At 39.1% G+C, this 26,162-nt stretch overlaps 1 non-coding gene across 1 annotated transcript; it reads right to left on the bottom strand.

Moving 5' to 3' along the window:
* Nucleotides 1–1,485: 1,485 nt before the first annotated feature.
* TRNAP-UGG (transfer RNA proline (anticodon UGG)) lies at nt 1,486–1,557 on the bottom strand. Its single transcript has one exon. It is a non-coding gene; the product is annotated as a tRNA-Pro (tRNA).
* Between the last annotated feature and the right edge of the window lie 24,605 nt (nt 1,558–26,162).

Below are 26,162 nucleotides of genomic sequence, written 5' to 3'. Positions count from 1 at the left end.
GTTTCGCACGCGATGGCACAACTTCACTGCTAAGGTTGCATGCAGGATGATGTTTTCCTAGGTTGGATGCGACGCATCCAACCCTTCTTCCTCTAGCTAAACCACCTTTTCTTCATATTTTGTACTCCGAACACCTTAAATCGTCACACATAACTTAATTAGTCATCAAACCAATAATTACACCATGTTGGGTGTTTTAAAGATTAAATAACATCAAAAAGTGGTTAAAGCATGGGTAAAGTAACATTAACACATATCGAAATATGCCAAACATCAACTGCAATCGGGTGATGAAATAAGATTTCTGACATTAGATGGTTTAACACGTCATATTGAGTTGAAGTCATTAAAGTGTAAAACACTAACTTTGGGAATGATTAAAAGGAAATCATTGGCTTTGCTTTTGGTTTTCTCTGATTCTAGATTATTTCAGATGCCTTCTTGATTAATCTAGTGCGTTCTTGTTTGTGTTCTATTCCGCAGATCGTTATAAGTAAGTTGGCTCAAAAAACAACATGAACCTTGTGATGTTCATGCTTCATTGCTTAGGTAAAAATGAATGAAATGATTCATCAACTGGGGTTATTAATCCACGCGGGAAACTCAGTGAGCTCTTACGTCAAACAGACAGCATACTAGAGCAATCCTTGAGTTTTGGTAACACTTTTCTGTCATTGATCAATAATTTCGGCTATCATTGTTGACCTCCATGTTCCTTAAAAATGAACCTTGTTTATGAGTCTTTGCTGAAGGACAGGTATATTTACTGATTGTCACTTACTCAATTTTGCCTACTTTCTCTATTTGAAAACAAAGGCAGAACTGGAATGACATACATTTGCTGTTTTATCACTTCTCTCTCTTTCCTTTTTTTTTTTTTTTCGCTCTCTAAAATTGAAAAAAAAATGCAAAACTGTTTTTTCTCAAGGCTTTAACTTGTGCTAATCATTTCCTCCGTATCTTAGTGGTCGCTTGGGAGTTCTATGTTGGAATTTGAACTTTCAAATAAAAAATGGCAGGTGAGCACAAATCAGCATTCTTGCCGGAATGATGTTTAGTTGTTAAGTTTTATTCTTTTAGATTGATGAGTTTATCTTAGGTGTTTTGTTATATTTTTTTATCTTTTAGATCCAGGTGACTTTGCGTGGTGTTCTTTGAGATAAGGAAGAATCTCATCTTGCATGTTGAGATATCATAAATGAAATTTGGCTGAAAGCCTTAGTTGACTCACAATGAGAGTGCATTTTGAACAGGAAATTTAAAAAGAGTTCTGAAAGTTGACCATTGTATATATACAAAGAAGTGCTCTAGGCTGTCTGCCTTGACAGTTTGGATTATAAATACCTGATGAGCTCACTGCAGTTTTCAGAACATGAACTTAAAGTTGATTGTCTAGCAAAATATTAAAAACAAAATCCTACCTTCTCCTTGGAATAACTTATTACTGTCAGAATTTCAGGTTATAAGGAGTTACCCAAAAACTATGGGGCATTCCGAGAATCGAACTCGGGACCTCTCGCACCCAAAGCGAGAATCATACCACTAGACCAAATGCCCAGCTGTTGATGGTGCCTCATTGACATTCTTAATGATAGCTGGAAGTTGCACGTTTTTGTATCAGGAAGAAATAACCATTTTCTTTTGAGGAATTATCACATGCTATTATTGAGAGCCGAGGATAGAAATTACAGTAGTTACAAAAGACATAAGTATAAATCTGAGCTACACAGTGCTAAAAACTAGAAAGAGAACCTTTAATAAAGGTTATTAAACTGCCCAGTTCTGGTTGTGTAGTCGTTGCAGTTCATCTCTACTTCCTTTGACTTGGCACGAGTGAATTGATAAGTCGGTTTCTTCTTTGTGAATGCAGCTTGTATGAGAACTCTAGCTAGTTGTTTTTTCCTTTTTAAATGACCGTCCGTTAGTGATTAAATGGGTTTAACTGAATAGAGGGTGAGTCCTCAGCAACGGGAACTATTTTACTCCTGATTAGAGTTGAAAAAATTGGAGAGCTCTTGCCCCGAATAGACAATCATATCACCACATAAATGCTCCCTCTTTTGTTCTGGTGTAAACCTTTCTGCCACTAGTAAATGATATACTAGTTTCAGTTATCATTGTCGACTTCCTTGACCCCTATATGAACCTTTTAAGAGAACAATGATTTATCTTGTCGAATGAAAAACATTTTTACTACTTGGTCAAAATAATGGAATGCAATACTCCAGCAAGTCTATACTTCTGCTTATGATAGTGGGGATGCTTGCGTTAAATTTGGTTTACTTTCATATCTAGGCCCCTCCTGGAACTTCTACATGAATAATTGTTGAGGTTTTATTTTAAGATGTAATATTCTTAAAATGAGGGTGAATGGGAAATGGAGGGAAAATGAAATTTTGAGTAAAATTTTAAGTTTTCCCCTCTTAACAATAAGACATTGTCCCATATTGGAAGTGGAAGACATTTTTGGTGGGTATATATATGATTGCTCTTCTTGTAGCTCTTAAAGAGTTAAGAAGAAAGCAAGCCTCGCGCCGTCGTCGTCGCTCGCTCGCTCGGCTCGGCTTCGGCTACGGCTACGGCTTCGGCTTCGGCTTCGGCTTCGGCTTCGGCTTCGGAATTCGGAATTCGGAATTCGGATTCGGATTCGGATTCGGATTCGGATTCATTTATTTGTTAATAGTAAATATTAACGTAAGATTATCCGTATTTGTAACGGATATTTTCCAATCCGTGTATTGATAATTGGCAGCCGGATAATGGTTTTCCCACCATGAAGTGCTTGCTCCACAAACACTTAATGCTTGCTCCACCATGAAGGGTGGACGTTTTGGTCTTGCACTCCTTCTTGGTTGCTATATAAATGAGCAGCAATGTTGAAGGAACATACAATTAGCTATACATTGCATTCCTTCCTCTCAGCATTTCCATTCGATTTTCTGAGTATCTCCTCCTTTGTTCTGCATTGTTTTTAAACTTCAAACAAAGCAACTGTAAGTGTGATTTGCTACCGAACTTTGTGTTCGCCGAAACACTGGGGTTTGAAGTACCGCTACACCAGTGTGTAATTCGTTCTATCCTGGGAGGAAATAATCCATTACCTTGGGTACTAGGAGGGGATTAAATTCCTTAAGGAAACACTGTGAATTCAGTGGGCTCGAATTCATTATTATTGTTTCATTACGTTAACTTATATTTTGCAGAATTAATATTTACAAATACAGGAATATTGACCGGGAATAACAATCTTAAGGAATTTAATATTTATTTATGTACTTGTGTTATTCTTATTATTCTGCAAACTAAAACCTTTGTGGTTTTGTGTACTCCCGTTTTGGAGAGTAAAGCCTTCGTGGCGTTTTGTTGGATATTAAAATCTACGTGATTTTTACTCCAGTTTGAAAACGTGTATTAAACGTTTGTTTGTGTCATTCTTTTACAGAAAAGATGATGACTGAAAACGAAAACCAAGCTGTTCCGATGGCGACTGCCAACGCAACGACAAGCCGAACACCGGCGTTGGCACCGGCAGAAAAACCCGGAAAATTTTCCGGGATTGATTTCAAACGCTGGCAGCAGAAGATGTTCTTCTACTTAACTACGTTATGTTTACAGAAGTTCATCAAGGAAGATGTTCCTGATCTGCCGGATAAAACTCCAGATAATGAACGCTTTCTCGTGATTGAAGCGTGGAAGCATTCTGATTTTTTATGCAAGAATTATATTCTTAGCGGACTGGATGATAATCTGTATAATGTATACAGTAGCATGGAGACATCCAAAGAATTGTGGAATGCGCTTGAAAAGAAATATAAGACTGAAGATGCCGGGATGAAGAAATTCGTTGCCGCAAAATTTCTGGACTACAAAATGATAGATAGCAAGTCTGTTATTACTCAAGTCCAGGAATTGCAAGTGATTATTCATGATCTACTTGCTGAAGGTCTTGTAATCAACGAAGCATTCCAAGTAGCAGCAATGATTGAGAAGTTGCCTCCGTTGTGGAAGGACTTCAAAAATTATTTGAAACACAAACGAAAGGAAATGTCCCTTGAAGATCTCATTGTTCGGTTGAGAATCGAAGAGGACAATAAAGCTGCTGAAAGGAGAGGCCGTGGAAATTCAACAATAATGGGAGCAAATATTGTTGAAGCTAACAAAAAGAGGAAGAAGACTTCTGGTCCGAAATACAACCCAAGCAAGAAGCGGTTCAGTGGAAACTGCTACAACTGTGGGAAATCCGGACACAAATCTACGGAGTGTCGTGCTCCGAAGAAAGACAAGAAAAGGGGTCAAGCAAACATGGTAGTAAACCATGATGATGTTGATAACTTGTGTGCCATGCTCTCTGAATGTAACTTGGTGGGAAATCCTAAACTGTGGTGGTTTGATTCAGGAGCCACTCGCCATGTTTGTGGAGTTAGAGAGGCTTTTGCTACCTATGCTCTTGCTGAACCCGGAGAGACAGTTTATATGGGAAATGCTTCAACAGCAAAAGTTGAAGGATATGGGAAGGTATTTCTAAAAAATGACTTCTGGCAAGGTCATGACTTTGAACAATGTCCTTCATGTTCCCGAAATGAGAAAGAATTTAGTCTCTACTGGACTTCTTGTTAAGCACGGTTTTAAGTGCGTTTTTGTATCCAACAAGGTTGTAATTAGTAAGAATGGAATATTTGTGGGAAAAGGTTACCTCACCGAGGGCCTTTTCAATCTCAATGTAATGGTTGTTGAAAATAATAATAATATTCCAGCTTCTTCTTACTTACTTGAGTCAAATGATTTATGGCATGTGCGTTTGGGTCATGTCAATTATAAAACCTTGCGGAAAATGATTAACTTGGAAGTACTGCCCAAGTTTGAATGCGAAAAATCAAAATGTCAAATATGTGTGGAATGTAAGTATGTTAAACATCCTTATAAGTCAGTTGAAAGGAATTCGAATCCTTTAGACTTAATTCACACAGATATTTGTGACATGAAGTCAATACCATCTCGCGGTGGAAAGAAGTATTTCATAACTTTTATTGACGATGGTACTCGATATTGCTATGTTTACTTACTGAATAGTAAAGATGAAGCAATAGACGCATTCAGGCAATACAAAACTGAAGTTGAAACGCAACTTAACAAGAAAGTAAAAATGATAAGAAGTGATAGGGGTGGTGAATATGAATCTCCTTTTGAAGAAATATGTTTAGAATATGGAATTATTCATCAAACAACAGCCCTTACACGCCCCAATCTAATGGGATTGCGGAAAGAAAGAATCGCACATTAAAGGAGATGATGAATGCGTTGTTGATAAGTTCTGGTTTGCCACAGAACTTGTGGGGGAAGCCATTCTTACGGCTAATCGAATATTAAATCGAGTGCCCCATAGCAAAACACAATCCATTCCTTATGAACAATGGAAAGGAAGGAAGCCCAACTTGAATTATTTTAAAGTGTGGGGGTGTTTGGCAAAAGTGCAAGTTCCTAAACCCAAAAGGGTAAAGATAGGACCGAAAACCGTTGATTGTGTTTTCATAGGATATGCGACAAATAGTAAAGCATATCGATTTCTGGTTCATAAATCAGAAAATCCCGAGATTCATAATAATACGGTTATAGAATCAGATAATGCTGAGTTTTTTGAAAATATATATCCGTATAAAAAGGAATGTGAGTCGTTTGGTGAAGGATCTAAACGACCTCGGGAAGAAACAAAAGAAAGTACATGTAATCAGGAGAATCCAAGACGTAGTAAACGTCAAAGAACGTCTACTTCATTTGGACCAGATTTTGTGACTTTCTTATTGGAGAATGAGCCTCAAACATTTAAAGAAGCTATGACTTCTTCGGAATCATTGTTTTGGAAAGAGGCAGTCAATAGTGAAATAGAATCCATATTGAACAACCATACCTGGGAATTGGTTGATCTTCCTCCTGGAAATAAACCTTTGGGTTCTAAATGGATTTTTAAGAGAAAAATCAAAGATGATGGCACTATTGATAAATTCAAGGCAAGGCTCGTAGTCAAAGGGTATAGACAACGAGAAGGTCTAGACTACTTTGATACATACTCTCCAGTTACAAGAATTACGTCCATACGGATGTTAGTAGCATTAGCTGCAGTGTATGGTCTTGAAATTCATCAAATGGATGTTAAGACGGCCTTCTTAAATGGAGAGTTGGAGGAAGAAATTTACATGGAACAACCCGAAGGGTTTGTGGTTCCAGGTAAAGAAAAGATGGTATGTAGACTTGTTAAGTCTCTTTACGGACTAAAACAAGCACCCAAACAATGGCATGCGAAATTTGACCAAACAATGTTGTCAAATGGTTTTAAGATAAATGAATGTGATAAATGCGTGTACATTAAAAATGTTCCAAATCACATAGTCATTGTTTGCCTATATGTGGATGATATGTTGATAATGAGTAATGACATTGCCAACATAAATGCTACTAAGCGTATGTTCAATAGCAAATTTGATATGAAAGACTTGGGAGTTGCTGATTTAATTCTGGGAATTAAGATCAATAAGACTCCTCAAGGTCTGGCATTGTCACAATCTCATTATATTAAGACAGTACTTGAAAAATTCAAGCACTTGGGCTTTAAAGTTGCAAAGACTCCAATTGACGTGAATCTTGCATTAGCAAAGAACAAAGGCCAAAGCATATCACAATTGGATTATGCTCGTGTATTGGGATGCTTAATGTATATCATGAATTGTACACGACCAGACATAGCTTGTGCTATAAGTAAACTGAGTCGATATACGAGCAATCCAGGCCAATCTCATTGGATGGCAATGAAACGAGTTTTGGGATATTTAGAACATACCCAGAACTTTGAATTGCACTACAGTAATTTCCCTGCGGTGATTGAGGGATACTGTGATGCAAATTGGATCACCGGTTCAACTGATTCTAAGTCCACGAGTGGATATGTTTTCACTATTGGTGGAGGAGCGGTATCTTGGAAGTCGTCCAAACAAACATGTATTGCCCGCTCTACAATGGAGGCTGAATTCATAGCCTTAGATAAAGCCGGTGAAGAAGCTGAATGGCTCCGGAATTTCTTGGAAGACATTCCATTTTGGCCCAAACCGTTGACATCAATATGCATACATTGTGATAGTCAAGCGGCAATTGGAAGGGCTGGGAGCGTCATGTATAACGGTAAATCTCGTCATATACGACGAAGACATAAAACCGTTAGGCAATTACTCTCTAGAGGAATTATCACAATTGACTATGTAAAGTCAAGTGATAATGTGTCGGATCCACTTACAAAAGGCCTAACTAGAGAGGTAGTTGAGAAATCATCAAGGGGAATGGGGCTATGGCCGAGAACAAGTCATTGTGGCGGTAACTCTACCTAGAAGACTGGAGATCCCAAGATCTAGGTTCAAAGAGATCAAACAAAGTCATTAATGACGGTTCAACATTGTCAAATAAAATTTTAGTCCATTCTCGTGATGAGACAATGTTCAGTACCAAGGATAAAGCATTAAGGCTTTTTAATGATTTCTAAATTTGATACGGGGTATATCAAATAGTGTATCTACAGGATGACACGTTTAGGAATCACCTATTTAAGTGTGAAGTGTGAGCCGCTTCAAGGAGAACTTTGTAAGGCCAGTTCTCTACGCACTTATGAACCAGGCGGTGTTCATGGCTGAAACGAACACAACAATGAGAACCAAAGACGGTTAAGGGTTGATTGTGTGACTTATGGTTGTCTAGGTATACACCAAAGATCGACGGTTCAAAGATATCAAATCTACCGATTGACCGAGTATATCCGACATAAGTTTACTACGGAAAGTTCAAAGGGAAACCTACTTATCCAGATGCAATTAATCCTTGCTTGTAAATCACACAGTTTTTTCATGCATACTTCCGTGATATAGCCATTCCCCATTCATGTGGGGGATTGTTGAGGTTTTATTTTAAGATGTAATATTCTTAAAATGAGGGTGAATGGGAAATGGAGGGAAAATGAAATTTTGAGTAAAATTTTAAGTTTCCCCCTCTTAACAATAAGACATTGTCCCATATTGGAAGTGGAAGACATTTTTGGTGGGTATATATATGATTGCTCTTCTTGTAGCTCTTAAAGAGTTAAGAAGAAAGCAAGCCTCGCGCCGTCGTCGTCGCTCGCTCGCTCGGCTCGGCTTCGGCTACGGCTTCGGCTTCGGCTTCGGCTTCGGCTTCGGCTTCGGCTTCGGATTCGGATTCGGATTTGGATTTGGATTTGGTCAAATGATCGATTGATTGATTAATTTTTTGGACCAAATTTATTTGTTAATAGTAAATATTAACGTAAGATTATCCGTATTTGTAACGGATATTTTCCAATCCGTGTATTGATAATTGGCAGCCGGATAATGGTTTTCCCACCATGAAGTGCTTGCTCCACACACCATGAAGTGCTTGCTCCACAAACACTTAATGCTTGCTCCACCATGAAGGGTGGACGTTTTGGTCTTGCACTCCTTCTTGGTTGCTATATAAATGAGCAGCAATGTTGAAGGAACATACAAGAACTCAACATACAATTAGCTATACATTGCATTCCTTCCTCTCAGCATTTCCATTCGATTTTCTGAGTATCTCCTCCTTTGTTCTGCATTGTTTTTAAACTTCAAACAAAGCAACTGTAAGTGTGATTTGCTACCGAACTTTGTGTTCGCCGAAACACTGGGGTTTGAAGTACCGCTACACCAGTGTGTAATTCGTTCTATCCTGGGAGGAAATAATCCATTACCTTGGGTACTAGGAGGGGATTAAATTCCTTAAGGAAACACTGTGAATTCAGTGGGCTCGAATTCATTATTATTGTTTCATTACGTTAACTTATATTTTGCAGAATTAATATTTACAAATACAGGAATATTGACCGGGAATAACAATCTTAAGGAATTTAATATTTATTTATGTACTTGTGTTATTCTTATTATTCTGCAAACTAAAACCTTTGTGGTTTTGTGTACTCCCGTTTTGGAGAGTAAAGCCTTCGTGGCGTTTTGTTGGATATTAAAATCTACGTGATTTTTACTCCAGTTTGAAAACGTGTATTAAACGTTTGTTTGTGTCATTCTTTTACAGAAAAGATGATGACTGAAAACGAAAACCAAGCTGTTCCGATGGCGACTGCCAACGCAACGACAAGCCGAACACCGGCGTTGGCACCGGCAGAAAAACCCGGAAAATTTTCCGGGATTGATTTCAAACGCTGGCAGCAGAAGATGTTCTTCTACTTAACTACGTTATGTTTACAGAAGTTCATCAAGGAAGATGTTCCTGATCTGCCGGATAAAACTCCAGATAATGAACGCTTTCTCGTGATTGAAGCGTGGAAGCATTCTGATTTTTTATGCAAGAATTATATTCTTAGCGGACTGGATGATAATCTGTATAATGTATACAGTAGCATGGAGACATCCAAAGAATTGTGGAATGCGCTTGAAAAGAAATATAAGACTGAAGATGCCGGGATGAAGAAATTCGTTGCCGCAAAATTTCTGGACTACAAAATGATAGATAGCAAGTCTGTTATTACTCAAGTCCAGGAATTGCAAGTGATTATTCATGATCTACTTGCTGAAGGTCTTGTAATCAACGAAGCATTCCAAGTAGCAGCAATGATTGAGAAGTTGCCTCCGTTGTGGAAGGACTTCAAAAATTATTTGAAACACAAACGAAAGGAAATGTCCCTTGAAGATCTCATTGTTCGGTTGAGAATCGAAGAGGACAATAAAGCTGCTGAAAGGAGAGGCCGTGGAAATTCAACAATAATGGGAGCAAATATTGTTGAAGCTAACAAAAGAGGAAGAAGGCTTCTGGTCCGAAATACAACCCAAGCAAGAAGCGGTTCAGTGGAAACTGCTACAACTGTGGGAAATCCGGACACAAATCTACGGAGTGTCGTGCTCCGAAGAAAGACAAGAAAAGGGGTCAAGCAAACATGGTAGTAAACCATGATGATGTTGATAACTTGTGTGCCATGCTCTCTGAATGTAACTTGGTGGGAAATCCTAAACTGTGGTGGTTTGATTCAGGAGCCACTCGCCATGTTTGTGGAGTTAGAGAGGCTTTTGCTACCTATGCTCTTGCTGAACCCGGAGAGACAGTTTATATGGGAAATGCTTCAACAGCAAAAGTTGAAGGATATGGGAAGGTATTTCTAAAAAATGACTTCTGGCAAGGTCATGACTTTGAACAATGTCCTTCATGTTCCCGAAATGAGAAAGAATTTAGTCTCTACTGGACTTCTTGTTAAGCACGGTTTTAAGTGCGTTTTTGTATCCAACAAGGTTGTAATTAGTAAGAATGGAATATTTGTGGGAAAAGGTTACCTCACCGAGGGCCTTTTCAATCTCAATGTAATGGTTGTTGAAAATAATAATAATATTCCAGCTTCTTCTTACTTACTTGAGTCAAATGATTTATGGCATGTGCGTTTGGGTCATGTCAATTATAAAACCTTGCGGAAAATGATTAACTTGGAAGTACTGCCCAAGTTTGAATGCGAAAAATCAAAATGTCAAATATGTGTGGAATGTAAGTATGTTAAACATCCTTATAAGTCAGTTGAAAGGAATTCGAATCCTTTAGACTTAATTCACACAGATATTTGTGACATGAAGTCAATACCATCTCGCGGTGGAAAGAAGTATTTCATAACTTTTATTGACGATGGTACTCGATATTGCTATGTTTACTTACTGAATAGTAAAGATGAAGCAATAGACGCATTCAGGCAATACAAAACTGAAGTTGAAACGCAACTTAACAAGAAAGTAAAAATGATAAGAAGTGATAGGGGTGGTGAATATGAATCTCCTTTTGAAGAAATATGTTTAGAATATGGAATTATTCATCAAACAACAGCCCTTACACGCCCCAATCTAATGGGATTGCGGAAAGAAAGAATCGCACATTAAAGGAGATGATGAATGCGTTGTTGATAAGTTCTGGTTTGCCACAGAACTTGTGGGGGGAAGCCATTCTTACGGCTAATCGAATATTAAATCGAGTGCCCCATAGCAAAACACAATCCATTCCTTATGAACAATGGAAAGGAAGGAAGCCCAACTTGAATTATTTTAAAGTGTGGGGGTGTTTGGCAAAAGTGCAAGTTCCTAAACCCAAAAGGGTAAAGATAGGACCGAAAACCGTTGATTGTGTTTTCATAGGATATGCGACAAATAGTAAAGCATATCGATTTCTGGTTCATAAATCAGAAAATCCCGAGATTCATAATAATACGGTTATAGAATCAGATAATGCTGAGTTTTTTGAAAATATATATCCGTATAAAAAGGAATGTGAGTCGTTTGGTGAAGGATCTAAACGACCTCGGGAAGAAACAAAAGAAAGTACATGTAATCAGGAGAATCCAAGACGTAGTAAACGTCAAAGAACGTCTACTTCATTTGGACCAGATTTTGTGACTTTCTTATTGGAGAATGAGCCTCAAACATTTAAAGAAGCTATGACTTCTTCGGAATCATTGTTTTGGAAAGAGGCAGTCAATAGTGAAATAGAATCCATATTGAACAACCATACCTGGGAATTGGTTGATCTTCCTCCTGGAAATAAACCTTTGGGTTCTAAATGGATTTTTAAGAGAAAAATCAAAGATGATGGCACTATTGATAAATTCAAGGCAAGGCTCGTAGTCAAAGGGTATAGACAACGAGAAGGTCTAGACTACTTTGATACATACTCTCCAGTTACAAGAATTACGTCCATACGGATGTTAGTAGCATTAGCTGCAGTGTATGGTCTTGAAATTCATCAAATGGATGTTAAGACGGCCTTCTTAAATGGAGAGTTGGAGGAAGAAATTTACATGGAACAACCCGAAGGGTTTGTGGTTCCAGGTAAAGAAAAGATGGTATGTAGACTTGTTAAGTCTCTTTACGGACTAAAACAAGCACCCGAACAATGGCATGCGAAATTTGACCAAACAATGTTGTCAAATGGTTTTAAGATAAATGAATGTGATAAATGCGTGTACATTAAAAATGTTCCAAATCACATAGTCATTGTTTGCCTATATGTGGATGATATGTTGATAATGAGTAATGACATTGCCAACATAAATGCTACTAAGCGTATGTTCAATAGCAAATTTGATATGAAAGACTTGGGAGTTGCTGATTTAATTCTGGGAATTAAGATCAATAAGACTCCTCAAGGTCTGGCATTGTCACAATCTCATTATATTAAGACAGTACTTGAAAAATTCAAGCACTTGGGCTTTAAAGTTGCAAAGACTCCAATTGACGTGAATCTTGCATTAGCAAAGAACAAAGGCCAAAGCATATCACAATTGGATTATGCTCGTGTATTGGGATGCTTAATGTATATCATGAATTGTACACGACCAGACATAGCTTGTGCTATAAGTAAACTGAGTCGATATACGAGCAATCCAGGCCAATCTCATTGGATGGCAATGAAACGAGTTTTGGGATATTTAGAACATACCCAGAACTTTGAATTGCACTACAGTAATTTCCCTGCGGTGATTGAGGGATACTGTGATGCAAATTGGATCACCGGTTCAACTGATTCTAAGTCCACGAGTGGATATGTTTTCACTATTGGTGGAGGAGCGGTATCTTGGAAGTCGTCCAAACAAACATGTATTGCCCGCTCTACAATGGAGGCTGAATTCATAGCCTTAGATAAAGCCGGTGAAGAAGCTGAATGGCTCCGGAATTTCTTGGAAGACATTCCATTTTGGCCCAAACCGTTGACATCAATATGCATACATTGTGATAGTCAAGCGGCAATTGGAAGGGCTGGGAGCGTCATGTATAACGGTAAATCTCGTCATATACGACGAAGACATAAAACCGTTAGGCAATTACTCTCTAGAGGAATTATCACAATTGACTATGTAAAGTCAAGTGATAATGTGTCGGATCCACTTACAAAAGGCCTAACTAGAGAGGTAGTTGAGAAATCATCAAGGGGAATGGGGCTATGGCCGAGAACAAGTCATTGTGGCGGTAACTCTACCTAGAAGACTGGAGATCCCAAGATCTAGGTTCAAAGAGATCAAACAAAGTCATTAATGACGGTTCAACATTGTCAAATAAAATTTTAGTCCATTCTCGTGATGAGACAATGTTCAGTACCAAGGATAAAGCATTAAGGCTTTTTAATGATTTCTAAATTTGATACGGGGTATATCAAATAGTGTATCTACAGGATGACACGTTTAGGAATCACCTATTTAAGTGTGAAGTGTGAGCCGCTTCAAGGAGAACTTTGTAAGGCCAGTTCTCTACGCACTTATGAACCAGGCGGTGTTCATGGCTGAAACGAACACAACAATGAGAACCAAAGACGGTTAAGGGTTGATTGTGTGACTTATGGTTGTCTAGGTATACACCAAAGATCGACGGTTCAAAGATATCAAATCTACCGATTGACCGAGTATATCCGACATAAGTTTACTACGGAAAGTTCAAAGGGAAACCTACTTATCCAGATGCAATTAATCCTTGCTTGTAAATCACACAGTTTTTTCATGCATACTTCCGTGATATAGCCATTCCCCATTCATGTGGGGGATTGTTGAGGTTTTATTTTAAGATGTAATATTCTTAAAATGAGGGTGAATGGGAAATGGAGGGAAAATGAAATTTTGAGTAAAATTTTAAGTTTCCCCCTCTTAACAATAAGACATTGTCCCATATTGGAAGTGGAAGACATTTTTGGTGGGTATATATATGATTGCTCTTCTTGTAGCTCTTAAAGAGTTAAGAAGAAAGCAAGCCTCGCGCCGTCGTCGTCGCTCGCTCGCTCGGCTCGGCTTCGGCTACGGCTACGGCTTCGGCTTCGGCTTCGGCTTCGGCTTCGGCTTCGGCTTCGGATTCGGATTCGGATTCGGATTCGGATTCGGATTTGGATTTGGTCAAATGATCGATTGATTGATTAATTTTTTGGACCAAATTTATTTGTTAATAGTAAATATTAACGTAAGATTATCCGTATTTGTAACGGATATTTTCCAATCCGTGTATTGATAATTGGCAGCCGGATAATGGTTTTCCCACCATGAAGTGCTTGCTCCACACACCATGAAGTGCTTGCTCCACAAACACTTAATGCTTGCTCCACCATGAAGGGTGGACGTTTTGGTCTTGCACTCCTTCTTGGTTGCTATATAAATGAGCAGCAATGTTGAAGGAACATACAAGAACTCAACATACAATTAGCTATACATTGCATTCCTTCCTCTCAGCATTTCCATTCGATTTTCTGAGTATCTCCTCCTTTGTTCTGCATTGTTTTTAAACTTCAAACAAAGCAACTGTAAGTGTGATTTGCTACCGAACTTTGTGTTCGCCGAAACACTGGGGTTTGAAGTACCGCTACACCAGTGTGTAATTCGTTCTATCCTGGGAGGAAATAATCCATTACCTTGGGTACTAGGAGGAGATTAAATTCCTTAAGGAAACACTGTGAATTCAGTGGGCTCGAATTCATTATTATTGTTTCATTACGTTAACTTATATTTTGCAGAATTAATATTTACAAATACAGGAATATTGACCGGGAATAACAATAATCAGATAATCTGGTTAGTGATAAATATGAGAGGTTGAGCAGAATTTGCAAATTATCTTTGGCATTTCCTTCCATCTGTATAAACCTTAGTTGACAACATTACCCACTAGTCGTGCTAGTGGGAGGAGATAGCCTGCATGTTTCCGCTGAAATAGTGGGCGTATGCTAAGCTAAGCTGAGTCAGACACCACTATTAATCTTAAAAAAAGAAGAGACATGTGATCCTGCCATTTGGTTTTCTTAATTTGAACAGGACGAATCTTGGCATGTTGTAGTATTAATATATGACTGAGTGCTCATTTGACTACAACAACAACAATCCAGTATAATTTCACTAGTAGGGTCTGGGAAGGATAGTGTGTACGCAGACTTTACCCTTATCCTGGGGAAGCGGTTTCCTCCCTCCAAAAACTCCCTACCTTACTTTTGGGGTGACTCGAACTCACAACATCTTGGTTGGAGGTGGAGGGTGCTCATTACTAAACAATCCACTCTCGTCGGAGTGCTCATTTGACTAGAGATCATAATAAAGAACTCTCAAAGTCTAGCATTCAGTACAGTACATTACGTATTTGACAGAGCAGAGTTAGGTCTCTGAACTATGCTAGATGTTGTCTGCGTAAAATATTCAATGAAGGAAATAAATTAAATTGTCTTCACGTGACTCTTTGAGCCCCAAGATGTACTGTATTACTGTTTGAATGGCAACACCACAAATACAATACGGCAATTTTCAGAACGTCAATCTCAGTGTGGATTCTCTACCAAAATAATTTAGTAACAAAAACCTAACGTATTCCTTGAACAGGCACATCCAAAGGTTGCCACCATAAATAAACATTTCTTTATGAAATCCAAAGGTCACCATAATGAAACGTTCCCTCCCTTGCATTTTAATAATATAAAAGAAACTGACAAGTCACAGTTAACGTTGCCCACTCTCTCCCGTTCCCAATATTTGCCCTCTCTCTTCTCAAAGGATTTGATGTTGGGTTATTTCCTCGAGTCCGAAACCCAAATAGTATCTAACTAGACTCAAGCAAACAAATTATGGTGAAAAAAAAAGAGGAACAAAAATAGATATAACGCATTAATTAAATGCGCTATGCCCATTTTTTAACGTCCAACTCCCTCTTTCTTTCTTTTTGAAATACATATGCCACATGCAAAGCAAATAAAGGAAATTTAATGTATGGAAAGACAAGCAGATTGCTGGGTGGTGTAATGATTAAAAACTAGATTTAAAATTGGTTTTGGCCTTGAAGTCCTAGGTTTGATACCAGCTACCAACAAAATTTTGATTTTCTATTTCTTTTTTCTTTTTCTTTTCATTATTTGGTTTAAGTATTTAGATACAAATACTTTTATATTTATAATTACTTTTCAATGTAATTAAAATAATTTAATATTTATTAGAAAATTATGATTTTTGAATTCATTCAAAGTAAAAAAAAAAGAAGATAAGCCATTTATTATTTATTAAAATAATCTATCGATATTTGTAATAGTTGTTATTTTATATTATATTCAAAACAAAATTACTTTTTTGTCTTTTATTTTCAAATTAGAATTATGAGTTTTATTTTATAGTTAAAATTTCCATAAGAGAATAATATATACTTTTAATCTATTGCTTGAATTATTTTTATTTTTTAATATTTTTATTTTTTAATTTAATTATTAAAATTTTAGTTATATTTACACTATATGAATTTTATTATTCGAAATTCTAATTATAAATCTTATAATTTTCTTATTATTAAATTTAAACTAATTATAACCATTTAGTCTTTAAAATTATAATCCAAGAATTATTATTAGCTAAGTAATGGATTATGATTTTCATATTCTTATCAGGACACTTAATTAAATGATTGTTCATAAACTAAATGGTTATAATACAGTTTAGTTTATGAAAATATAGTTTAGAAAAATTAATTAAATGGTTGTTCATAAATTAAATGGTTATAACCAGTTTAGTTTAGGAAATTCTTATTAGGAAAAATTTAGTCTACGAGCAACCATTTAATTAGTTTTCCTAATAAGAATATAAAAATATATTTCATTACTTAGCTAATAATAATCCTAATTGATTATAATTTTAAAAATTAAATGGTTATAATCAGTTTATGTTTAATAATAAGAAGAACCATATTCTTATTTAAAATTTTTTAATGGATAATACAATTACAATAGTGTAACGACTCGGCCAGTCGTTTTAAAAGTCGTAGCCCCGTTTCCCCATTTATTGCTCATTCTGTACTTTATAACTGCTATGTGACTTGCCGGGGTAATTGGTTCAAGTCCGATGAGGTTTTTAGAATGAATTGGAACACTTAGTTTCAAAGTTTAAAACTTAAGTTGAAAAGGTTGGCCGGATGTCGACCTATGTGTAAATGACCCCGAAATGGAATTTTGATGATTTCAACAGCTCTGTATGGTGATTTTGGACTTAGGAGAGTGTCCGAAATTTTATTTGAAAGTCCGTAGTTAAATTATGCTTGAAATGGCTAAAATAGGAATTTATGTTTTGAAGTTTGACCAGGGAGTTGACTTTTTGATATCGGGGTCGGAATCCAGTTCCGAAAATTTTTATAGCTCCGTTATGTCATTTATGACTTGTACACAAAATTTGAGGTCAATCAGACTTGATTTGATAGGGTTCGGCATCGAATGTGAAAGTTGAAAATTCTTAAGTTTCATTAAGCTTGAATTGCGGTGTGATTTGTATTTTTAGCATTATTTGATATGATTTGAGGATTCGACTAAGTCCGTATGATGTTTTAGGACTTGTTGGTGTATTTGGTTGAGGTCCCGAGAGCCTCGGGTGAGTTTCGGAAGGTTAACGGATCATTTTCGGATTTGGGAAACAACTGAAGGATTTCTGGTGTCCAGCTCTGGTTTCCTTCTTCGCGTTCGCGAGAGAGGTCTCGCGTTCGCGAAGGGGAATTGGGGCATGCGAGAAATTTCTCTTCGCGTTCGCGAAGAAGGGACCGCGTTCGCGAAGGGGTGATGGCAGTGTTCATCGCGAACGCGTGAAGGCGTTCGCGTAGAAGGGCGAGGTCAGGCTGGGGTATTGGGCATTAAAGCTTCGCGTTCGAGAAGGAGGAATCGCATTCGCGAAGGCCAAGTTTGGTAAGGCATCGCGTTCGCGAGAGGACCTTCGCGTTCGCGAAGAGGAAAGTTGGGCAGCACATATTTGTGCTTCGCGAACGCGAGGCACTGACTGCGTTCGCGAAGAAGAAACCACTGGACAAAATGTTTAAGTTCTGGAAAATGGGACTTCGTCCCATTGTATATTTTTTACCAAATTGGAGCTCGGGAAGATGCGATTTTTGGGATATTTTCAAGAAAAACATCGGGGTAAGTGTTCTTAACTAAATTTTGGTTAGATTACCTAAATCTATCGTTGTTCTTAACATTTAATTGGTGATTTAAGTTGGAAAAATTTGAAAACCCTCTTGGATAGATTTGAGGATTTGAGGGTCGAATTGTTATTGGAATTTAGTCATTTTGGTATGGTTAGACTCGTAGTTGAATAGGCGTTCATATTTCGTAACTTTCGCCGAATTCCGAGACGTGGGCCCCACATACGAGTTTTGAGTTAATTTTGAATTTTATTGAAAAATATAGTATTTTCTTATGAAATTGATTCCTATAATTTTTGTTGACTGTATCGAACTATTTTGGCTAGATTTTCGGGATATTTTCAAGAAAAACATCGGGGTAAGTGTTCTTAACTAAATTTTGGTTAGATTACCTAAATCTATCGTTGTTCTTAACATTTAATTGGTGATTTAAGTTGGAAAAATTTGAAAACCCTCTTGGATAGATTTGAGGATTTGAGGGTCGAATTGTTATTGGAATTTAGTCATTTTGGTATGGTTAGACTCGTAGTTGAATAGGCGTTCATATTTCGTAACTTTCGCCGAATTCCGAGACGTGGGCCCCACATACGAGTTTTGAGTTAATTTTGAATTTTATTGAAAAATATAGTATTTTCTTATGAAATTGATTCCTATAATTTTTGTTGACTGTATCGAACTATTTTGGCTAGATTCGAGCCATTCAGAGTTGAATAATCGAGGAAAAGGCCTACTAGTGAATTAAATCGGAGCAAGTCGAGGTAAGTGACTTGTCTAACCTTGTGTGAAAAAAATTTCCCCTAGGATTGATATTGATGTGATAATTGTAATGTATTAAAAGTCGTGTACACGAGGTGACGAGTGTGTATACGGGCTAAATGTGGAAGATTATATTTTTAAATTGTGTAGATCACTGTTGCATATTAATTAAATTATTTTATTTTGTTATATTCTTCATCATTGATCTGATTTTTATACTTTAAATTTGCTTGACCTTTTTCTGCTAATTGTTTTACCTGTCTAGTTGAAACTTGGTTTCTTTTATTCTGTGCATTATTTGAAGGTTGAATTTCTTTAATTTAAATATTATTAATATAAAGTATTTGATATTTTAAATTTGGTACGGAGGCAACGTATTAAAATTTTTGAAATATTATTTTTGCTGAGTTATTTATTCCCGAATATTTTGTGAGATTTTTGTACTCATTGTGATGGACCCGTGAGCTCTTTATTATGGAAAATATTGTTGTTGATTTATTTTGGCAAGAGCCGCGAGCTCTTTATTATGGAAAATATTGTTGTTGATTTATTTTGGCATGAGCCGTGAGCTCTTTATTATGAAAAAATATTGTTGTCGACTTATTTTGGCAAGTTGAAATATTTGGGCACTTGAAGTGCAATTTGTGATATATTGTGATATTGATACGCATGCGGTGGTATAAGGTCTGGGTGTTGAAACGCATGCGGTGAGATAAGGGTGGCTAGTAGAGGAACTACTAGAAGTCATGCGGTGTGATAAGGGTGGCTAAAACGCGGGATGCTATTTCGGGAAAACTATTTTCTTTAAAATTGATTGTGAAGGCTCCCGTAGTGATATAAGAAAATGAGACAGTGTGAATTTATTTATGATTTGGGACTACGAGGCGGTACCTCGGCAGTGCCCTTGTTGATATTTATTTATGGACGCAGTTGCCTTTGATTATTGTTGCGATTTTTTTAAAGTTGAAAATTTCTGTTTTGTTTCCGCGAGGTATTGTTTGCCCTTATTTTGTATAATTAAATGGTGACATACTACTTGATTCATTTCCTGACTTGACCTCGTCACTATTCTACCGAGGTTAGGCTTGGCACTTATTGGGTACCGCTGTGATGTACTCATACTACGCTTCTTCACATCTTTTTGTGCAGTTCCAGGTACATCCTACCAGCCCAGACATCAGTACACTACCTTTGTATAGAGACTTCGAGTTATATCTGCCAGCATCCGCAGACTCCAGAGTCCCCTTTTATCTTTATTATGTTGCTTCCTTATTTTCTTTAGACTCTGATATATAGAGACATTGGGGATAAATTCTTAGAAGCTTGTGACTTATTTCACCAGGTTTTGGGAATTTCTTTATATACTGAGAAGTTGAGATTTTAAAAGTTTTTAAATGTTATTTTGATTATTCCGCATATTGTTAGGCTTACCTAGTCTTAGAGATTAAGTGCCATCACGACATCCTACAGAGGGAAATTTGGGGTCGTGACAAGTTGGTATCAGAGATCTAGGTTCATAGGTGTTATGAGTCACAAACAGGTTCAGTAGAGTCTCGCGGATCGGTACAGACACGTCTGTACTTATCTTCGGGAGGCTATGAAACTATTAGGGAAATATTCACTTCTTTGATTCCTTATCGTGCGCATTTGTTGACTTCAAAATTTTAAACCATTGACTTTCTATTCTGTCACAGTTAGTGAGGGCACGCACAACTGGATCCGATGATCGGATACCCGCGCCCCCTGCTGGAGCCGCAAGAGGCCGGGGTCGGGGCAGAGGCCGTGCCAGAGGCCGAGGAAGACCATGTGCTGCAGCCAGAGCACCCGCACGAGCTGCTGCAGAGGAACCACCAGTAGATCCAATTGGAGAACATGCACCTGAGACGCCTGTTACTACTCCTGCACTTCAGGAGACTTTTGCCCAATTTCTGAGCATGTTTGGCACTCTAGCTCAGGCAGGGTTAATTCCACTTGCTCCTGCCACATCTCAGGTTGGGGGAGGAGTACAGACTCCCGTCGCCCGTACCCCAGAGCCACGGGCCCAAGTTGACCATGCCCCAGAAGTTATACCAGTGCAACCAGTTATCCCAGTTCGGCCTGAGGTTAGGACAACAGTTTCAGAGGGGGAGCAGCTCAGGCTCGAGAGGTACAAGAAGTACCACCCTCCCACTTTCAGCGGTTTGGCTTCAGAGTATGCTTAGGGTTTTCTTGAGGAATGTCACTGTATCTTCTGTACCATGGGTATTATGGATTCCAGCGGGTGTTTCTTTCACGACATTTCAGCTTATAGGAAAGGCCTACCAGTGGTGGCGGGCATATGAGTTGGATAGTCCGGTTGAGGCAGCTTCACTCACTTGGACTCAATTCTCAGATATGTTCTTTAGGGAGTATGTTCCTCAGAGTCTTAGAGATGCATGACACGCAGAGTTTGAGTAGCTACGCTAGGGTTCTATGACCGTATCAGAATATGCGATCTGATTCAGGGATTTAGCTAGGCATGCACCAGCCTTGGTTGCTCCTGTTCGAGAGCGGGTCAGCCGATTTATTGAGGGCTCCACCCTAGTATCAGATTCAGTATGGCTCCAGAATTGGAGATGGACATCACATACCAACATGTGGTGTCAATTGCTAGGAGATTGGAGGGTATGCGGACTCGGGAGAGAGAAGAGAGGGAATCTACGAGACCCCGAGAGTCTGGCACATATAATAATTCCCGTGCCCCAGTTGCAGCCCGTCATGGTAGAGGCTATGTGAGCCGTCCTATTCATTCAGCACTTTCAGCTTCCAGCGGTATTCCGGCTACTCCCAGACCTCAGGTTCCATATTATGCACCGCTAGTGTCTACAATACCTCCTGTACGGGGTGCTTTCAGCGGGCAGTCTAGTCGATCAGGCCCGAGCCAGTTCCAGCAGCCACGTCCTCTGAGGGCTTGTTTTGAGTGTGGTGACACTCGTCATATCATGAAGGATTGCCCCAGACATAGGAGGGGTGTACCTCCACAGATTTCTCAGGCCCCACCAGCCCTTCATCAAGCCTTTAACCATTGCACCGCCCAGCACTCATCGTCACTTTTTGTACATTTACTTCTCTTTATATGCGTTTCTTGCGCCATGTGTATTTCAAAAAGAAAGAAAGAGGGAGATGGACGGTAATGAGACATAGCGCATTTCATTAATGCATTATACCTATTTTGTTCTCTTTTTTTTTTGCCATAGTTTGGTCGCTTGAGTCTAATTAGACACTATTTGGGTTCCGAACTCTTATTTCCTTTATATGCTTTGGATTTTATTTTTTATTTTTTATTTTATTGAAGGGTGTTTGTGGATGAGTCGAATATGGAAACCAGTGTCAACATAATTAGTTCCAAGTAATTCTGCTATTTCTTCCACAATTTCTTGCTGGATTTTCTTTTTTGCTGCAAAGAGGATCAACAAATTTAAGTTGAGAAAAAGGTAAAAAAATTGATATTATCTATCGTCAGACACAGAGACTAAGTCAGTGTATAAGCAATGGTGCAGGTACATTCACTGTCTAAGACTCCAACTACATACATACGCCAATAGAAATTTCCTAAAAAAAAACAATATGTACATGTAGGTGTAGAAAGGGTCTTTACATCCTGAATCCGATAAACATACACTAATACGTGCAATCTTATGCTTTTGGCACTATGTTAAATATTTGTTGTAAATCTGTGTTAACTTCCAACTGAACAATGTTTTATTAGCAGAGAACCAATCAAAATTAGAACTCTACCATTAAGTTACATTTTAAAACAGGTATAAGCATAATACTTTCGTCTGCATCCTTCTCTTTCTCATAGGGAAGTGCTCAGTTTATATGTTTTAGAGAATTTGTTAGTGGCCTTGCTTAGTTTAAACATACAGTGTCTGATCTCTCTTACTCTAAAGCTAATTTTCAAATCTTGCTATGGGACTTTTATCAATGAGTAATTTTTTCTATCTCAAAAATGTTTAATTTCTAATAAGCATTTTGGAATAGGACACGAAGCTCTTTGAAGAATACAAAGTAGGGATGTTTTTCAGTAATGCACAAATCTTATCAATTAAAATAACAACAACAATGACCCAGAGAAATCCCACTAGTGGGTTCTGGGGAAGGTAGTGTGTACGCAGACCTTATTCCTACCCCGAAGGAGTAAAGAAGCTGTTTTCGAAAGACCCTCGGCTCAAGAAGAAGAAAAGAGACAATATCAATATCATCAATAGAAACCATAGAAAAAATAACATCATGGAAATGAGAAAGTAGATACAAAGCAAATGCGATAGACAGTACATAGACCCGACACTATAGTAAACAAAGGAGTAGTAAGACACAACATTGCCACTAGCTGACATCGACAAAAATCCTACAAGACTAGCCTCACAAAGGTACAAAGTAAGGGAGACTCAACTACCTCCTAACCTACAACCCTAATACTCGACCTCAACAACTTTCTATCAAGAGTCATGTCCTCGAAAATCAGAAGTCTCGTCATATCCTGCCTGATCACCTCTCCCCAATACTTCTTAGGCCGTCCTCTACCTATTCTCGTGCCCTCCAAAGCCAGCCGCTCACACCTCCTTACCGTAGCATATGGGCTTCTCCTTTGTACGTGTCCGAACCATCCGACCCTCGCTTCCCGCATCTTGTCATCAATGGGAGCCACGCCCACCTTCTCCCAAATATCTTCATTCCTAATCTTATCCATCCTAGTGTGACCGCACATCCACCTCAGCATCCTTATTTATGCTACTTTCATCTTCTGGATATGTGAGTTCTTAACAAGCCAACACTCAATCCCATACATCATGGCCAGTCTAACCACCGCTTTGTAAAACTTTTCTTTGAATATCGGCGACACTCTCTTATCACACAAGACTCAGATGCTAACCTCCACTTCATCTATCCCACCCCAATACGGTGTGTGACATCCTCATCAATCTCTCCTCCCCTCTGGATAACCGACCCAAGGTACTTGAAATTGCCACTACTTAGTATGACTTGTGATTCAAGCCTCACTTCCACGCCCACTTTCCTCGGTTTAGTGCTGAACTTACACTCTAGGTATTCCGTCTTCGTCCTGCTCAGTTTGAAACCCTTAGACTCAAGGGCCTGTCTCTAGACCTCCAACTTCTCGTTAACACTGGTTTGTGACTCATCAATCAGAACTATGTCATCGGCGAATAACATACACCATGGCACCTCCCCTTGAATATGGTGTGTTAACGCGTCCATCACCAGGTCAAACAAGAACGGGCTGAGCGCAGAACCTTGGTGTAACCCCATAACATCTGGAAACTGCTCAGAGTCGCCTCCTACCATCCTAACCCGAGTCTTAGCCCCATCATACATGTTCTTAATTGCCCAAATGTAGGGAGCCGACACGACTTTTGCCTCTAAGCATCTCCAAAGAACTTCTCTAGGAACCTTGTCATACGCTTTCTCTAAATCAATAACCACCATGTGCAGATCCTTCTTCCTCTCCCTGTACTGTTCCACCAACCTCCTAATAAGGTGTATAGATTCCGTAGTAGAACGACCCGGCATGAACCCAAACTGGTTGTTGGATATAGACACTGTCCTCCTCACCCTCGCTTCAACCACCCTCTCCCAAACTTTCATGATATGACTCAGTAATTTGATATCCCTATAATTGTTACAACTCTGGATATCACCTTTGTTCTTATACAACGGAACCACCGTACTCCACCTCCACTCTTCCGGCATCCTCTTCATCCTAAAAATAACGTTAAACAGCCCAGTCAGTCACTCCAAGCTTGCTTTGCCTACACACTTCCAAAATTCAATCGGAATTTCGTCTGGCCCGGTCGCTCTGCCCCTACTCATCTTACACATAAATCCAACGACCTCCTCAACATCGATGCGTCTGTAGTCCCCAAAGTTACGGTGACTCTCGGAATGCTCTAGTTCACCTAGCACAATATCCCGATCCCCTTTTTCATTTAGAAGTTCATGAAAGTAAGTCTGCCATCTCCTCTTAATCTGAGCATCTTCCATCAATACTCTACCATCGTTGTCCTTGATGCATATCACTTGGTCAAAATCCCGGGCCTTCCTCTCTCTCGTCTTCGCCAGCCAGAATAACTTCTTCTCTCCGCCTTTCCCCCCAGTTCCTCGTATATACGGCCATAGGCTGCAGCTTTAGCCTCTGTGACCGCCAGCTTAGCTTCCTTCCTAGCTACCTTATACCTCTCCATGCACGCTCTCCTCTCCTCCTCACTTGTGCTCCCTAATAATTTTAGGTTTGCTACCTTCTTCGCTTCCACTTTACCTTGGACCACTTCATTCTACCACCAATCTACTCTGTGCCTGCAGAGACGCCCGTCGAGATCTCTAACACCTCTCTCGCCACCTCCCTTATACAATCTATTATCGTCGACCACATAATGCTCGCGTCACCACTCTTCCTCCAGGATCCCATAGACGACAATCGCCCCTCCAACTCCTGGGCTTTATCCTTAGTCAAGGCACCCCACCTGATTCTCGATTGTCCTCGGTCAGACCTTTTCCTTCTATTTAATATAATACTAACATCCATCACCAAGAGCCTATGTTGCGTCACGAGTATCTCACCCGGAATAACCTTACAATCCTTGCACAACCCTCTGTCACATCTCCTGAGGAGGAGATAGTCAATCGTATCGTCGCCACAGCATTTTGGAAAGTAACCAAATGTTCCTCCCTCTTCGAAAAGCTAGAGTTCGCAATCACCAACCCAAAAGCCTTAGTGAAGTCTAACAACGAAGTACCTCCTCCGTTCCTCTCCCCAAAACCAAAGCCTCCATGCACCTGGCTATAGCCGCCTGCGGTCGACCCAATATGACCATTGAAATCCCCTCCTATAAATAGCCTTTCAGTAGGCGGGACTTGATGCACAATCTCATCTAACCCCTCCAAGAATCGCCGTTTAACCTCCTCATCCAGGCCCTCATGCGGGGCGTAGGTGCTAACGATGTTTAGCGTGCACTCTCCAACCACCAAATTAATAGTCATCAATCTATCATTCACCCGTCTAACCTCAACCACCGACTCTCTAAGTTCCCCATCCACCAAGATACCTACTCCATTCTTACCCTTCCGGACTCTGGAGTACCAAAGCTTATACCCGTCCACATACCTCGCCCTAGACCCTACCCACCTAGTCTCCTGGACACACGCTATATTGATCCTCCTCTTCCGGAGGATCTTTGCCAACTCTATAGACTTACCCGTCAATGTACCTACGTTCCATGACCTAATTCTCAACCTATATGTACCTTTGTTCCCCTTACCTCCTTTGCCTGCCTTCCCACCCCCTAACCTCTGCCCGACCTCCTGCCCCACTCCCCGTTCCCCCCGAGGACATGACCTCACTCGGCCATCCCAGACCACAGCCATTATACCTACACAGACTAAAGAAAATCACTAACACACACTAGGCACAGACTA

This window comes from Nicotiana tabacum, chromosome 9, assembly GCF_000715075.1.
Source record: "Nicotiana tabacum cultivar K326 chromosome 9, ASM71507v2, whole genome shotgun sequence".
NCBI lineage: Eukaryota > Viridiplantae > Streptophyta > Magnoliopsida > Solanales > Solanaceae > Nicotiana > Nicotiana tabacum.
This window is presented reverse-complemented; position numbering and strand designations above follow the sequence as displayed.